Raw genomic sequence first — 16,834 nt, 5'->3', positions numbered from 1 at the left:
TAGAAACACAAGTGAAATGCTCATGTGCAATAGTAAAAAATGAAATAGAATTGCTATTTTACTAGAGTTTCAAAAGAACATATCCCTGTTTGATGGATTTACCTTAATATGGAAACTTACATTGGAGCTGTCACATCAGGTGGATCACTTTTACTGTCAGATTACTCTAGTTAAAAGAGAGAATTACAGAAAAATATAACTGGACAATGAAACAAATAATTTTAATGAATTATATTGTAATCCTATAATTAACATTTGGATGTAGTCAGTAATACTTTACTGATATAGCTGTGTAGTTTCTGCATAACAATTCGATGTGATTTCAGTTTATTTGTTTTTAAAAGTGACTTGTAAACTTTTTGTGAGAATTAAAGAAAATAGGGTGTCAAAACCATTTTTTTAACGAAGCATGCAGAATGAATGCTTTGCTTCATTATAATGTATAGTGTCATACGCCTTTTGTGTTGTAATGCACCATACTCAAAAATGTCTGGTTTGATGCAGATAAATTTGTGAGGAATGTGTTTTTCACTGAATAAATTATGTGCATATTCCTACAACTCCTAAAATACATTACCGATCGATTTTTAATATAAAAAGCAGCTTCACTTGATCATTTTCCCTTGAGCCTTGTAAAGTTAAAAGTACTTTACAACTATACTGCTACAAGATTGTTGACAATGTGGAAAATGTATAGAGTTATGATCCTCAACATAATCAGTTATACTTCATATATCTCTGAAAGTAATTATGGAATTTGAATTTTACCATTAGATGTATTTTTTCTAATGCATATTTATAGTAATATTTTATAGTAATATAATAGTATGTCTGTATGTTTCTTATTAATTAAAGGATCCATACCTTGAACTGGTACCCTTTTGTGTGCTTATTTTCTCATTGGTTTGACCCATCTTGTAAGCAATGGCATACCTAAATAAAAATTGAAAGACCTCAGTAGCATATGCTAAGGGCTAACAGAGAGCAAAGTATTAATAGTACTAAGATTCTAGGTTCCTATGGCCCCTACGATTTAGTAGAGTGAGAAGTGTAATATATTCTTACGAGAGTATTTTGCACATTATATGAAGTTAATGTTTGTGTTAGAGTGCTACCATGAGCACAGTGTTTGAATTCACTGAAGTATTAAGTATAGTTTTTCGTACAAAATGTTTCTTACTTAACAAAAACAGAGATAAAAATTTTCATATGCATCTAGTAAGGGTACTGTGTCAGAGAAAGAAATTGCTATTTCCAGAAGCTTACTTTATGTATAAACATACTGAAGAAAATATGTCTTTTTAAGTGCTGTAACTACCATGCCAAGTATATACAATTTTTTACATTAGGAATCGAACTTTTTTAATATTAGAATCCTGGAAAAATTGAGTACACCAATAAAAAAATGATATTAAATTAATTGAAAACACAAAATAATGTCAGTGATACAAAAGTACCGTACCTTAACTCGGTAAAACTCCAGTACGGACATACGCAACAAGAATTGGCAAAGAAGTAGATGTTCATCTAAAAATAAATGGAAAACTACAATAACAATAAATTATACCATTATCTAATGTGGAGAAATAATGACAAAAAATAATTTGTGACAAAGTTATCAGTTCTTTTAGAGAAAAATTAGAGTTCTCATTCCTTTGTAATTTTCATGTGTGTAGTGCAGGATATTAATGGGGACAATATACTTTAAAATATACTATTGTTTTTGCAGAAAGAAAACATTCTTCACCAGTTCAGTTTTAGAGTAGTATCGAACTTCCAACACACTACAATCTCTAATATTTTTAATTCTTAAATTCTACATGAAACTTCAATCTTGTGTATCTCTGCCATAGTTTTCATATCAGCAGTTTTCTAGTAAGCATCTAGTCCTAATACCCTCTCACCTCCAAATTTCGCGATAAGAAACATCTACAAGCTACAACTTCACTTGAAAATATGCTTGCCACATGGGAGTTACTTACGTCATTGAGTAGAAAGTAAAAATTTCATTACTAGAGTAGAAGACACCATACTACAAATATCTGTGATATTCCATTCATACACTTCATGAAAACAATGCCTCTTGTAAAATGTACTTACTAAAAATAGCACACACTACACTAATAAACATTATTTTGTAGTGATTTTAATCAATTCCACAAGAATATTGTCCACAATGAAGGAAAGTGCTCTAATAACGGATTAAGCAAGTTTACTAAGATACATAAAATCTCAAAATTTTCATTTATTAAATACGATTTGAACAGTTCCTAGAAAATAAAAATACAACCCACTTCAGAAGGTCAATTAACAATATTCAACATGAAGCAACAGAAAGAAAAACACTAAAAGACAGCTGCAGCATTACAAGTAAAACAACGAAAATACTTTTATTTTGCCACCAGTGAAATATTGTATTAAGATACTTGAGTTGATTTAGAAATTGTGTAGAAATTTCCCCTTAACTGCCTGAGCAATGAATGAACAAAGAAAGGCGAATATGCAATCATTTGCATTTATATCTGAGACCAAAATTCATAAAGTCTCTGTAGCAATCTTGTCTGTTCTTACTTTACACAACAGTCATGCACATATATCAAAAGAGATTCTAAGAGTGTTTACAATACCTTCTGACAGAAAATGACATGGAGTTCGTTCATATAAAATAAATAAATGTTCAACACTATCACTGATCTCTTCAATCGAAAAATCGTGAAGCGCATGGCAGAGTGTACATCAAACTGAACCAATTATTTTTGCTTTTCCCCGAACAATTCACGTATGGAGTGTGGGAAGAATGGTTGGTTAAATGCCTCCCTGCTCGCTGTAAATAGCCTAATATTGGCTTTTCTATCTCTTTGGGAGCAATACATACGGGGTTGTAATACATTCCTTGATTCGTCACTTAAAGTTGGTTCTAGAACCTTTATAATATTTTTCTAAGGGACAGTTTGCGTCGGTCTCCAAGTGTCTGCCAATTCATTCCTGTCAGCATCTTCGTGAAACCGCCCCATGGGTCGAAAAACCTGTTCCCTCATTTTTGTACTTTCAATAATTCATGTTAGTCCTGTTTGGTACAGGACCCACACACTTGAGCAATATTCTAGGATGGGGCACACGAGTCTTTTGTATGTGGTCTCCTTCGTAGCCTGATTGCATGATGAAAAAAAATAATAAATAAATAAAATAAAAAATAAAAAAAGTTGTTATATTAACTTAAGTATGTTGTTAAATTAACTTAATTATGTCATGTATTGGAAAATTTGACTCGTTCCACATCATTACGACATATCGTATTCATGATCCATGGAACTAGTATTAATCTAATCTAGTATTCTACCAAGGACCCGTAGTCTGCCACATGTTTTACCTACGAATAAGGCTGTATGATCGTTCCATGTCATATACTCAATTAATGATAAAATTTGTAACCGCAACGTCTCTCGTAAATTTTGCGGAATGCCGAATTTATAGGCCTTATTGAAACGTAAACTGGAAATTTGTGGTAAGGTCTTATGGGACCAAACTGCTGAGGTCATTGGTCCCTAAGCTTACGCACTACTTAATGTAACTTTAACTTACGCTAAGGACAAAACTTTCACCCATGCCTGGGGGAGGACTCGAACCTCCGAGTTGGGCAGCCGCCTGGTCCTTGACAAGGCGCCCCTGACAGCGCGGCTACCCCGCGCCGCAAACGTGCACTGAGACGGGAAAAGTCACGGATACCTCCTAATACCATATTGGACCTCCATTTGCCCATCTTTGTGCAGCAACTCGACGTGACATGGACTCAACAATTCGTTGGCAGCCCCCTGCAGAAATACTTAGCCACGCTGCCTCTATAGCCGTCCATAATTGCGATACTGTTGCTGGTACAGGATTTTGTGCACTAACTGACCTCTCGGTTATGTCCCATAAATGTTCGATGGGCTTCAGGTCGGGCGATCTAGATGGCCATATTATTCGCTCGAAATGTCCAGAGTGTTCTTCAAACTAATCGTGAACAACTGTGGCTCGGTGACATTGTTGTTTGAGAACATGAAGTCCATGAACGCAATGGTCTCCAAGTGGCCAACCATAACAATTTCCAGTCAACGATCGGTTCAAACTAATCGTGAACAACTGTGGCTCTGTGACATTGTTGTTTGAGAACATGAAGTCCATGAACGGAATGGTCTCCAAGTGGCCAACCATAACAATTTCCAGTCAACGATCGGTTCACTTGGACCACAGGACCAAGTCTGTCCCATGTAAATACAGCTCACACTATTATGGAGCCACCACCAGATTGCGCAGTATCTTGTTGAAAATTTGGGTCAATGGCTTCACGGGATCTGCGCCACACTCGAACCCTACCATCTGTTCTTACTAACTGAAATCGAGCCTCATCTGACCAGACCACGGTTTTCCAGTTGTCTCGGGTCCAATCAATACCGTCACGAGCCCAGTACGGGCGCTGCAGGTGATATGCTGTTAGCAAAGGCACTCGCGTCGGTCGCCTGCTGCCCATTAACGCCACATGTCGCCGTGCTGTCCCAACGGATACGTTCATCATACGTCCGACGTTGATTTCTGTGTCTGTATCACGCAGTGTTCCTCTCCACTGCGTTGTCCGTGGTGAGAATTAATGCCTGAAATTTGATACTCTCGGCACACTCTTGACACTGTGGATCGCGGAATACTGAATTGCCTAACAGTTTCCGAAGTGGTATGTCCCATGGGTCTAGCTCCAACAACCATACCGCGCCCAGAGTCTGTTAATTCTCGTCTTTCGGCCATAATCACGTCGGGAACCTTTTCATATGAATCATCTGAGTACAAATGACAGCTCGGCCAATGCGCTGCCCTTTTATACCTTTGTACGCCGGTAACTTTTGCCACCTCTGTGTATGAGAACTATGTATCAAAAAAGAATTAGTTATTGTATGCTGTCAAAGTAAAAAATTCTAAATGCACAATATCTTATAATCTCCAGTAAGTTAGACTGACATTTCCTCCACTATCGTACATCTCTTCAACGTCTTGTGTGTTAGTAGTTCCATTAACTCAGTCACAGATACCCTGAAGTCATCTTCTGTTTCTCCTTACTTTCTGTCAGTCTTTTAATATTTACGTACTTAACGCATCCAGTGTCTTCAAAAATCTGTTTCATAATTCTTAATTACTAATTACTCCTAAAGTTTCACATTTCCCTCTCTATGGTACTTGGTTGTAATAACTTATTTTTTACCGATTATATTAACTCTTTCCCCTCTAATTTCCACATTTCCTGTTAAGAGTTTTCCGCAGTTTTTTCTTCATCTTCTCACGTTAGCACCTCTTTATCTTGCAACTGTTTATCGCTTAAATTTTTATTATCCTTCTGCAGCCGGTTATTAAATGCTCTCAGTTTTGTCTCACAGGTTTTCCACAACTCATATTTAACTGCCGTATAATACCGTTTTTCATGTTTTCAATTCTAGAGAATAATTTCTGTTAGAAATGAAATTGTTTTGCTGAGCATACTTCTCTTCGACTTCTCTTACCTAAGGCTTATTCCTCCTTTGCATCGTCCATCTCATATAATATTACTATACAGCAGAATTGTTTCTCTTCTTCTATAGTAGGTCTACCAGTTCTGAAGCATATCCAATCACTGTTCACTCTTCTATCTTCTGGATTCTTTCCTTTTATCCATAATCGAAATACTCTACTCGTGTGTTCTCCAACACAATCTTTATTTTGAAATACTCTTTATTTGCTATGTGAAAAACGATGTCATCCACAATCATAGAAATCCACAAGGGGTGGCACGATAGGGCAGTTGTCACCTATACATGTATTAGTTTCAGGCGTTCTAATACGTTTAGTGCGTGGCTTCCAACTCCTAATGTTGTATACATAAATAATACTCAGTGTTGAACACACTTTTCCAATTTAAGAAAATCGATGTCCCAATTCATCTTGTATACCACTTTACATGCGGTACTATGCCATACAGTGCTTACTGCATCTCACTGCGATATCTTCATTGATTTCGTTCATAAAGGAGTGGCTAGTATTCTGCAACTATTTCAAGATGTAAAATATAAATGATTTGCCTTTATATTTTTCGATTGAAGAGATCAGTGATAGTGTTGAACATTTATTTATTTTATATGAGCGAACTCCATGTAATTTTCTGTCAGGAGGTGCTATTTCGGTACTGTAAACACTCTTAGAACCTCTTTTGATGTATGTGCATGACTGTTGTGTAACGTAAGAACAGACAATATTGCCACAGAGACTTCATGAATTTTGGCCTCAGATATAAACGCAGATGAATGCAGATTCGCCTTTCTTTACTCATTCATTGCTCAGGCAGTTAAGGGGAAATTTCTACACAATTTCTAAATGAACTCAGGTATCCTAATACAATATTTCACTGGTGGCAAAATAAAAGTATTTTCGTTGTTTTACTTGTAATGCTGCAGCGGTCTTTTAGTGTTTTTATTTCTGTTGCTTCATGTTGAATATTGTCAATTGTCCTTCTGAAGTGAGCTGTATTTTTATTTTCTAGGAACTGTTCAAATCGTATTTAATAAATGAAAACTTTGAGATTTTATGTTTCTTAGTAAACTTGCTTAATCCGTTATTAGAGCACTTTCCTTCATTGTGGACAATATTCGTGTGGAATTAATTAAAATCACTACAAAATAATGTTTATTAGTGTAGTGTGTGCTATTTTTAGTAAGTACATTTTACAAGAGGCATTGTTTTCATGAAGTGTATGAACGGAATATCAGATATTTGTAGTATGGTGTCTTCTATTCCAGTAATGAAATTTTTACTTTCTACTCAATGACGTAAGTAACTCCCATGTAGCAAGCTATTTTCAAGTGAAGTTGTAGCTTGCAGATGTTTCTTATGACTAAATTTGGAGGTGAGAGGGTATTAGGACTAGATGCTTACTAGAAAATTGCTGATATGAAAACTATGGCAGAAACAAATAAGCCTGAAGTTTGTCAACTCTGATATGGGTAATAAGAGCAGCTCTGGAAATGCAGCATGGTTATCGTTTCTTCATGGAACTAACTTTTTCAGATGGCTACATCGGAGCCATGGAAGCGAAAATCAACTTTAATAGTTTTGTCTGTCTATTTACTTAGTTCGTTTTCTGTGATCATTACTATACTGGTAACACAAAAATCTTGTTAAAGTGTTTCTTTTGTCATTTAAGCCTACGAAATAATTCGGAGTCACTAATGCCCTCGACCTCAATGAGACATCACAAGTTAGTAGCTCAGAGATAAACCTGCAACGATGTACTTATTTTCTAAATAAGTGGACCAAATTTTGCCCATACAAAAACCAGGAAATACACTTAAGGCTACAACAGTGCAACAATAGGAAGGACACTAAATAACGAAATTTTACAGAGCGCGAAATTTTGTACGCCGATCTTCCACCTCTGGCATCGACATTGGCTCTAACCCGAATGGGCAACCAGTCAAACAGTTCCTAGATGACATGATTACGTGATTACACGCTGCTTTATATTTATGGGAGAGTGCGTCAGTCATTGTGGTTGGCAAATGGTGGTGTGCCATTTTGTCGCAATCCATGACCTAATGATTTCAATGCTGGCCGCGGTGGCCGAGCTGTTCTAGGCCCTTCAGTCTGGAACGGCGCGACTGCTACGGTTGCAGGTTCGAATCCTGCCTCGGGCTTGGATGTGTGTGATGTCCTTAGGTTAGTTATGTTTAAGTTGTTCTAAGTTCTAGGGGACTGATGACCTCAGATGTTAAGTCCCATAGCGCTCAGAGCAATTTGAACCATTTTTGATTCCAATGAGTGAGAGATCCGAAGAACGTGCTGGCCAGGACAACAGTCTACATCTACATCTAAATTTATACTCCGCAAGCCACCCAACGGTGTGTGGCGGAGGGCACTTTACGTACCACTGTCATTACCTCCCTTTCCTGTTCCAGTCGCGTATGGTTCGCGGGAAGAACGACTGTCTGAAAGCCTCCGTGCGCGCTCTAATCTCTCTAATTTTACATTCGTGATCTCCTCGGGAGGTATAAGTAGGGGGAAGCAATATATTCGATACCTCATCCAGAAACGCACCCTCTCGAAACCTGGCGAGCAAGCTACACCGCGATGCAGAGCGCCTCTCTTGCAGAGTCTGCCACTTGAGTTTATTAAACATCTCCGTAACGCTATCACGGTTACCAAATAACCCTGTGACGAGACGCGCCGCTCTTCTTTGGATCTTCTCTATCTCCTCCGTCAACCCGATCTGGTACGGATCCCACACTGATGAGCAATACTCAAGTATAGGTCGAACGAGTGTTTTGTAAGCCACCTCCTTTGTTGATGGACTACATTTTCTAAGTACTCTCCCAATGAATCTCAACCTGGTACCCGCCTTACCAACAATTAATTTTATATGATCATTCCACTTCAAATCGTTCCGCATGCATACTCCCAGATATTTTACAGAAGTAACTGCTACCAGTGTTTGTTCCGCTATCATATAATCATACAATAAAGGATCCTTCTTTCTATGTATTCGCAATACATTACATTTGTCTATGTTAAGGGACAGTTGCCACTCCCTGCACCAAGTGCCTATCCGCTGCAGATCTTCCTGCATTTCGCTACAATTTTCTAATGCTGCAACTTCTCTGTATACTACAGCATCATCCGCGAAAAGCCGCATGGAACTTCCGACACTATCTACTAGGTAATTTATATATATTGTGAAAAGCAATGGTCCCATAACACTCCCCTGTGGCACGCCAGAGGTTACTTTAACGTCTGTAGACGTCTCTCCATTGATAACAACATGCTGTGTTCTGTTTGCTAAAAACTCTTCAATCCAGCCACACAGCTGGTCTGATATTCCGTAGGCTCTTACTTTGTTTATCAGGCGACAGTGCGGAACTGTATCGAACGCCTTCCGGAAGTCAAGAAAAATAGCATCTACCTGGGAGCCTGTATCTAATATTTTCTGGGTCTCATGAACAAATAACGCGAGTTGGGTCTCACACGATCGCTGTTTCCGGAATCCATGTTGATTCCTACATAGCAGATTCTGGGTTTCCAAAAACGACATGGTACTCGAGCAAAAAACATGTTCTAAAATTCTACAACAGATCGACGACCCTTCTTGAGAATGGGACTACCTGTGCTCTTTTCCAATCATTTGGAACCCTCCGTTCCTCTAGAGACTTGCGGTACACGGCTGTTAGAAGGGGGGCAAGTTCTTTCGCGTACTCTGTGTAGAATCGAATTGGTATCCCGTCAGGTCCAGTGGACTTTCCTCTGTTGAGTGATTCCAGTTGCTTTTCTATTCCCTGGACACTTATTTTGTATCGAGACAGGACAAAACAGCACGGGAAACATATGTTCTTGCCTTATCTTGTTGAAAGATAACGTCACGATAACCCCGAAGATAGGAAACTGGAGTTAACACATTAGAAACATAACGTCTGCTGTCCAAAATACACTCCTGGAAATGGAAAAAAGAACACATTGACACCGGTGTGTCAGACCCACCATACTTGCTCCGGACACTGCGAGAGGGCTGTACAAGCAATGCGGAACTGTATCGAATCATACAATAAAGGATCCTTCTTTCTATGTATTCGCAATACATTACATTTGTCTATGTTAAGGGACAGTTGCCACTCCCTGCACCAAGTGCCTATCCGCTGCAGATCTTCCTGCATTTCGCTCACACGCACGGCACAGCGGACACACCAGGAACCGCGGTGTTGGCCGTCGAATGGCGCTAGCTGCGCAGCATTTGTGCACCGCCGCCGTCAGTGTCAGCCAGTTTGCCGTGGCATACGGAGCTCCATCGCAGTTTTTAACACTGGTAGCATGCCGCGACAGCGTGGACGTGAACCGTATGTGCAGTTGACGGACTTTGAGCGAGGGCGTATAGTGGGCATGCGGGAGACCGGGTGGACGTACCGCCGAATTGCTCAACACGTGGGGCGTGAGGTCTCCACAGTACATCGATGTTGTCGCCAGTGGTCGGCGGAAGGTGCACGTGCCCGTCGACCTGGGACCGGACCGCAGCGACGCACGGATGCACGCCAAGACCGTAGGATCCTACGCAGTGCCGTAGGGGACCGCACCGCCACTTCCCAGCAAATTAGGGACACTGTTGCTCCTGGGGTATCGGCGAGGACCATTCGCAACCGTCTCCATGAAGCTGGGCTACGGTCCCGCACACTGTTAGGCCGTCTTCCGCTCACGCCCCAACATCGTGCAGCCCGCTTCCAGTGGTGTCGCGACAGGCGTGAATGGAGGGACGAATGGAGACGTGTCGTCTTCAGCGATGAGAGTCGCTTCTGCCTTGGTGCCTGCCAATGATGGTCGTATGCGTGTTTGGCGCCGTGCAGGTGAGCGCCACAATCAGGACTGCATACGACCGAGGCACACAGGGCCAACACCCGGCATCATGGTGTGGGGAGCGATCTCCTACACTGGCCGTACACCACTGGTGATCGTCGAGGGGACACTGAATAGTGCACGGTACATCCAAACCGTCATCGAACCCATCGTTCTACCATTCCTAGACCGGCAAGGGAACTTGCTGTTCCAACAGGACAATGCACGTCCGCATGTATCCCGTGCCACCCAACGTGCTCTAGAAGGTGTAAGTCAACTACCCTGGCCAGCAAGATCTCCGGATCTGCCCCCATTGAGCATGTTTGGGACTGGATGAAGCGTCGTCTCACGCGGTCTGCACGTCCAGCACGAACGCTGGTCCAACTGAGGCGCCAGGTGGAAATGGCATGGCAAGCCGTTCCACAGGACTACATCCAGCATCTCTACGATCGTCTCCATGGGAGAATAGCAGCCTGCATTGCTGCGAAAGGTGGATATACACTGTACTAGTGCCGACATTGTGCATGCTCTGTTGCCTGTGTCTATGTGCCTGTGGTTCTGTCAGTGTGATCATGTGATGTATCTGACCCCAGGAATGTGTCAATAAAGTTTCCCCTTCCTGGGACAATGAATTCACGGTGTTCTTATTTCAATTTCCAGGAGTGTACTAGCTTTGCGAACTAACGGTTGTCGTGTACCAAATGGCACACTACATCACCATGCCACGTCCTGTCACCTTGTGACTATGTCAAATGCAGTCTGGTAATGATTGTACGTACTTTGCAGAGGATCTGCACATGGAATTATTGATCGTGATGCTATACGTAGTCCGGAACTCGTCTGAAAAGTTGACGTATCGACACCTCTGTGTTCACACACGGCCAAGTGAATAATATGCCTGTCCTCTCAGTTGCTATTTGCGTGGGGCCACTGGGACCCTGCAAGTCGTTGAGTAGTGCCCCCCTGAACCCATCGATTCCATATGCATGTGACAGTCATGGATACCGTCGAACAAGAGCAACAATGTCACGAAGCGATGAACCCGACTCTCTCGTAGACTTTTCTCTTTCTTACATGGGGCGTAACACGATCTTTGCACAAATAATCAGTATTCAATTGCGATTTCGTAATCGGGAACCCGCTCCGTAATCCCAGAATGTAGGTAGCCTTACTCCTACTTAGTCTGTGCAGTTCCTCTGAAATACTAAGCATTTGTATGTGCAAGAACGCAGTAAACCACTGACAATTTGGGTTTAGTCCATGGTGTTCCAATTTCAATTTTATACAGTGAATCTTAAGGAAGACATTAAATCATAGTCCTGTAATACTTCTCAGCCTGGCCAAGAAAGTATTCAAAGGCCATTGAAGCTTTACTCAAAAAGGAATAATTAAAATGTGGACAAATAAATCCCAACAATACACAAAAAAATTGAGGCGAAGAGCTTTGAAACAGCAGAAAAAAATGAATGTAACGTAACAACAGCTGCGTCTTGTTGCTGTACATGCCTTTACGCCACATGTCAGGGGACTAGTGCGATAGTCCACACGTCTTTTAAACAGACGCTACTGGTTACCTCTTTATCACCTTTTCCAGGAACCTGGCCGTAATCTGCGTACGGGGCTACGAGAACGGAGGTGCAATTTGCTAGTCTCAGCATACCGTTGACATAATGAACGACGGTTCTAAGAACTGTGGAGTGCCCGACGCTCCCTGTCATAATACGCCCCAACTGATAAAGATGATTACGCTGCTTGCACGATTTAAATATGATGACCACATTATACTTCTCTTCGTGTTAATAAAATGAATTAATCTTGCATAGAACAATTATGCTGTGTCTACTAACGCGACCTCCTCTCAGGTCATGTGTTTGTAGCGCTCAGAGATTCAGTTTCTATGAAACTCAGAAATGGTACTTAGGTCACTTTCTAACCATGTTTGAAGTCAAAGGGCCACACTTTTAGGCGTATAAAAATCAAGAACTTTGATCTCAGCTTGAAGATAGATAAATCAGAAGTGCAATGAGCAAAACTGAACTGAATACACGTTCTACGCCTCTGTGACTTGGTATGCATATATTTATTGCAATGGCCAACACTATTACATGGATGACGAGCTGCTCTTCCTCCAGGGTCTTTCCGGAGGAAAGGGCAGAGTTTGGTAATGCAATGACATCGAGGTTGTTCGAAACGGAACATCATGAGTGACAATCGAAAGGAGGCGGGCTGCAGTCACTACACTATAGGAGGAACTATTGTAGCATTCGCAGAAGAATGGCCATACGGGGATTTGAAATTCCTTGCTCTCATATACTGGTCTAGATAAATCACACTGTTTTGCATACAGAATTATTGAAGAGCTTTGATTCCAAATGGATATGAGGACGTTGGTGTGCGAAGCTGCTCATTGATCGCTAGTAGTCAGCCTCGGTTGGTGCGTTAAAACACGAGTATTTAAATAAACCTCAATCTGTTAAGTGGTGACGTTAAAGACTGTTACGCGTTTTCAATAAGGTGATACTTTATATGAAAACATCAGATATGAATTAAGCAGGTGAGGATTGTGAGAGGTTTGTGAACGCTAATCAAGAAATAAACTGAAAGTATTTCTGGAAAAATTTGGAGAATGGAAAGAGCCCAAAGGCCTCACAACATGCAGTGGTACGTCCTCTACTAAAAAGAGTGACAAGACAAATTTGAGCATCTACAGAAGTACATCTCTTATAGTCGTCAGATATAAGATCTTGTCTACAGATCTACAAATATTATGAATTTTATAGTTGATTAACAAAAAGGAGAATACTAATGATTGCTCTGAGAAGGAAGATCATGACCATGACAGATTTCAAATTTGGAAACAATAACAAAATACAGAGTTATGTGAAATAAATACTACTGTCTTTCAAGAAATGTCGGATACAGTAGCATCCAGGAGGCTTTTGCAATTAATTGCGAGACTGTATAAGAAGAGCAACTCTTCCAGACCATCATCTACAGGCTTTGACGTGTGAGTTTGTGTGAAAGTATGAGACTTATGTGACCGCAAATTTTGAATACATTGATTCACAAACTTAATGATTTACCAAGAGACCGTAGATCTTAGTATTTAACATGAATTTCAGCTTGATACCGCTATCAGTTCCTTAGAAAAAGGGTCTAAACAGACGGAAAGACGGTCAGATGGACAACAAACTGAACCTATAAGAGTTCCGGGTTACCGACTGAGGTACAGAACCCAAAAATTGATTGACAGTAAAGCCAGGGAATAAACTTACAGAACTAGTTATAGCTAAAGACTTTTACAATGCAGAATTATGCTTATAAGTTCGAAAGATTTGCAGCAGCATAGTAAGAAATGGCTATTGTCCAGAAGAAAGATGAAGAAGAAGCGAAGTTCGACAATGAAGAGCCATTGAGCGAGACATGAATAGGAGAATATACCAAATGAGTGTCATGAGTTATTATACATGGTCATTAATTGGGAAAGTCGTAAGTAGGAAGATACGTTTGGAATGTGGTATTTTATGTATTTCTTCTCACTTGAACTTGATGTGCTACGATTATTTGATTTTGCGTCATAATGAAATGTCATGTTCTCAAATAATGGGTGTCATCGGGTCGTTACTATCGTTTTCTCTGTCAGAATGCGATCAGTTTTCTCACCCATATTTAGTTTAGTTTTTGTATGATTCATACACGCGACAACATGCTATAATATGGAACGTGTCGGTAAGTATACAACTAAGACATATTTTTTCTGTGAAGACACGTGTATCTACGGACTTACTACAATACTGGATTATCTTCGTAATCTCACTCTACAATAGCACCTGATAAATGTAACCTGACCACATACGTAGTATCTATTCAGAAACACGCCTATGGTGCAGAAGGTGATGTTAACCAGTAGATGCAGTGTCGCTTAAGACATATTTAGAAGGAAATGATAAAAAGATACTGGAATTGGCAAACACATCCGTGTAATACAGACTCTCGTCTTGATAACGGCCTGTATTCGGCGAGAAAAGAAGTCGACAGGTTCCTTCAAGTATGCCATATCCAGCTGAAGCTACTCATTGATGATTAGTTTCCGTAGAGTTACAAAATTTCGGGGATGTTGATTGCAACCTTTCACCAAGACATTTTCTGTGGAATTAAGATTGGGTCATTTATGTAGCCGATATGAGACAGAGTGTCTGATAGTTCGTCAAACTGGGAACATATGCGTGTAGCACTATGAACACGGCTGTTATCATCCTGGAAGACGGGAGTAGTTGCAGCATACGCATCATGAAGATGTAGTAGGAAGAGAATATCTTGATCACCAAAAATGTTGAAACAAACATCCTGGTTCATATTCACCGTAACCTATAAGACAGGGCCCATGCAATGGTGCAGAAAACACTCTCAAAATGTCGCAGAAGTACCTCATGGTTTAATTACATCCATCACACACTGCCGGTTAAACACCTTATTCTGCCATGCTCGAAACCTTGCATCATTTAAAAAGAGACAAAGTAACGAGTCATCGCATCGAACTACTTACCTCCAGTGGTCTACTGTTCGGTTTCAGTGTTGTTTGACTCACTGACGATGTGCAGTTGTACGTGTCACAGGGAGCAATGATTTTTTGCGAGACATATAATTCAAATGTCTATTTGGTTCGGAATGTTCGCCTGAAAAATGTTTGCGATGAGCCTGGATTTACTGACATCAGCAGTTATTCCCATCTGGAGGACCCGATCTCGTTCCCCGCTGGTAGATGCAAAGTGGTGTCCTGCGGGGGGGGGGGGGGGGGGGGGGCTGAACTGAACTGCGTGAACTCACCTATGTGGGTGCAGTTGAGAAGCCAGGTGGATGAAAAATACATATCCCAAAATCATAAAGCTCTCAGTGGCAAGACGAGCGATGGGTTAACCACTTTGCCTCTCCGTACTGCACTCGCTGATGTTTGCAAAGATGACAGTAGGGTAATTCAGCAGCGAGTGATCCTGAGGGCATTATGACGGGATAAGTAAACACTTTGAGCCATCTTGATACTCTGGTGCTTATTTTAGGGCTGTATAATCGGCAAAACAGATGGTACACTTACAGTATGCTCGTGGAGTGGTGGAGGAGTCAAAGATTCTCCCCGATGATTAATTACAATCACAGAGCAATGGGCAAAGAGTTAGCATTCTCGACTAGGATTTATTTTTGCAACGTTTCAGACTGGATACACTAAGCAAACGATGAATGCGGCTTGTGACTTCTGATGTGATTACGCTGACAACTTGGACAGGTAAGTTGCTCGCTTCATCACTCTGGTGCTGTCACAGCTTCGCTACATCAAACAGTGGCTTTCGTAATGAATTATAATCTTGCTCACCTAAGGGGATAGAAAATTGGCGACGCATAATTTACCGTTTATGATTTAATATGGATGAAAAGTTTTACGATTTATGACCTATCAGTTAACGTAGCAACAAGAATAGCAGCGGCACATGCAACCACTCGACCACTTCACCCAGCAAACCTGTCAGTGTCATTTCCTACACCCGCCCCACCTGAAAGTTTTAACGATCTCTAGGATACTGGGCCGGCCGGGGTGGCCGAGCGGTTCTAGGCGTTACAGTCTGGAACCGCTCGACCGCTACGGTCGCAGGTTCGAATCCTGCCTCGGGCATGGATGTGTGTGAGGTCCTTAGGTTAGTTAGGTTTAAGTATTTCTAAGTTCTAGGGGACTGATGACCTCAGAAGTTAAGTCCCATTGTGCTCAGAGCCATTTGAACCATTTAGGACACTTGAGAGGCTTGTGTACACTGCTGATACATATTGGAATCTTTAAATCTCTTCATGTCTAGGCACAACAGCGGCGACTGGTTACCTACAACAAATGAAGAATATCAATCATGTGCCAAATAACGGTACAGGATTAATAAAAAATGTATGTAGAACACCAAAGTTTTTAGCCGTTGCTTTGTCAGTAGCAACTGATTGGATTTTCCGTTGTTTGGCATTTCGATCAAAGAGCATGTAACCTACTAACAGTGTGATATAATTATGCGACTACCAAGCAAATCTTAGTCGAAAGTACGCTTTATATCATGTATAAGTGGTTACCATTTGGAGTCTCAAGTATGCGTACCACGTTCCAACGGTATTTGGAACAGTTCATCGAAGGAGTCACACAGCTTTCTAGCTACGGGGATGACGTTACAGGAAGAGGGGCTACGCAAGAGGAGCACCTCAAAAATGTAGAAGCTCCTTTCGATAGACACCAGTCCCGCGGTCTACGCCGCTCATTGGAAACATGTTACGGAGCTATTTTACCGATTTTTTAAAAGAAGATGTATATATATATTTCATTGCCATTTTACTGAGTTTCCCCATTTTTAAAAAGATGCACGTAAATATTAGTTCCATTATTATGTTCCCCCACTTTTTAAGAAGATACACATAAATACAGGATTTGTGGCTAATTTTTCAG

The sequence above is a fragment of the Schistocerca nitens genome, chromosome 3 (genome assembly GCF_023898315.1).
Source record: "Schistocerca nitens isolate TAMUIC-IGC-003100 chromosome 3, iqSchNite1.1, whole genome shotgun sequence".
NCBI classification, from domain to species: domain Eukaryota; kingdom Metazoa; phylum Arthropoda; class Insecta; order Orthoptera; family Acrididae; genus Schistocerca; species Schistocerca nitens.
This window is presented reverse-complemented; position numbering follows the sequence as displayed.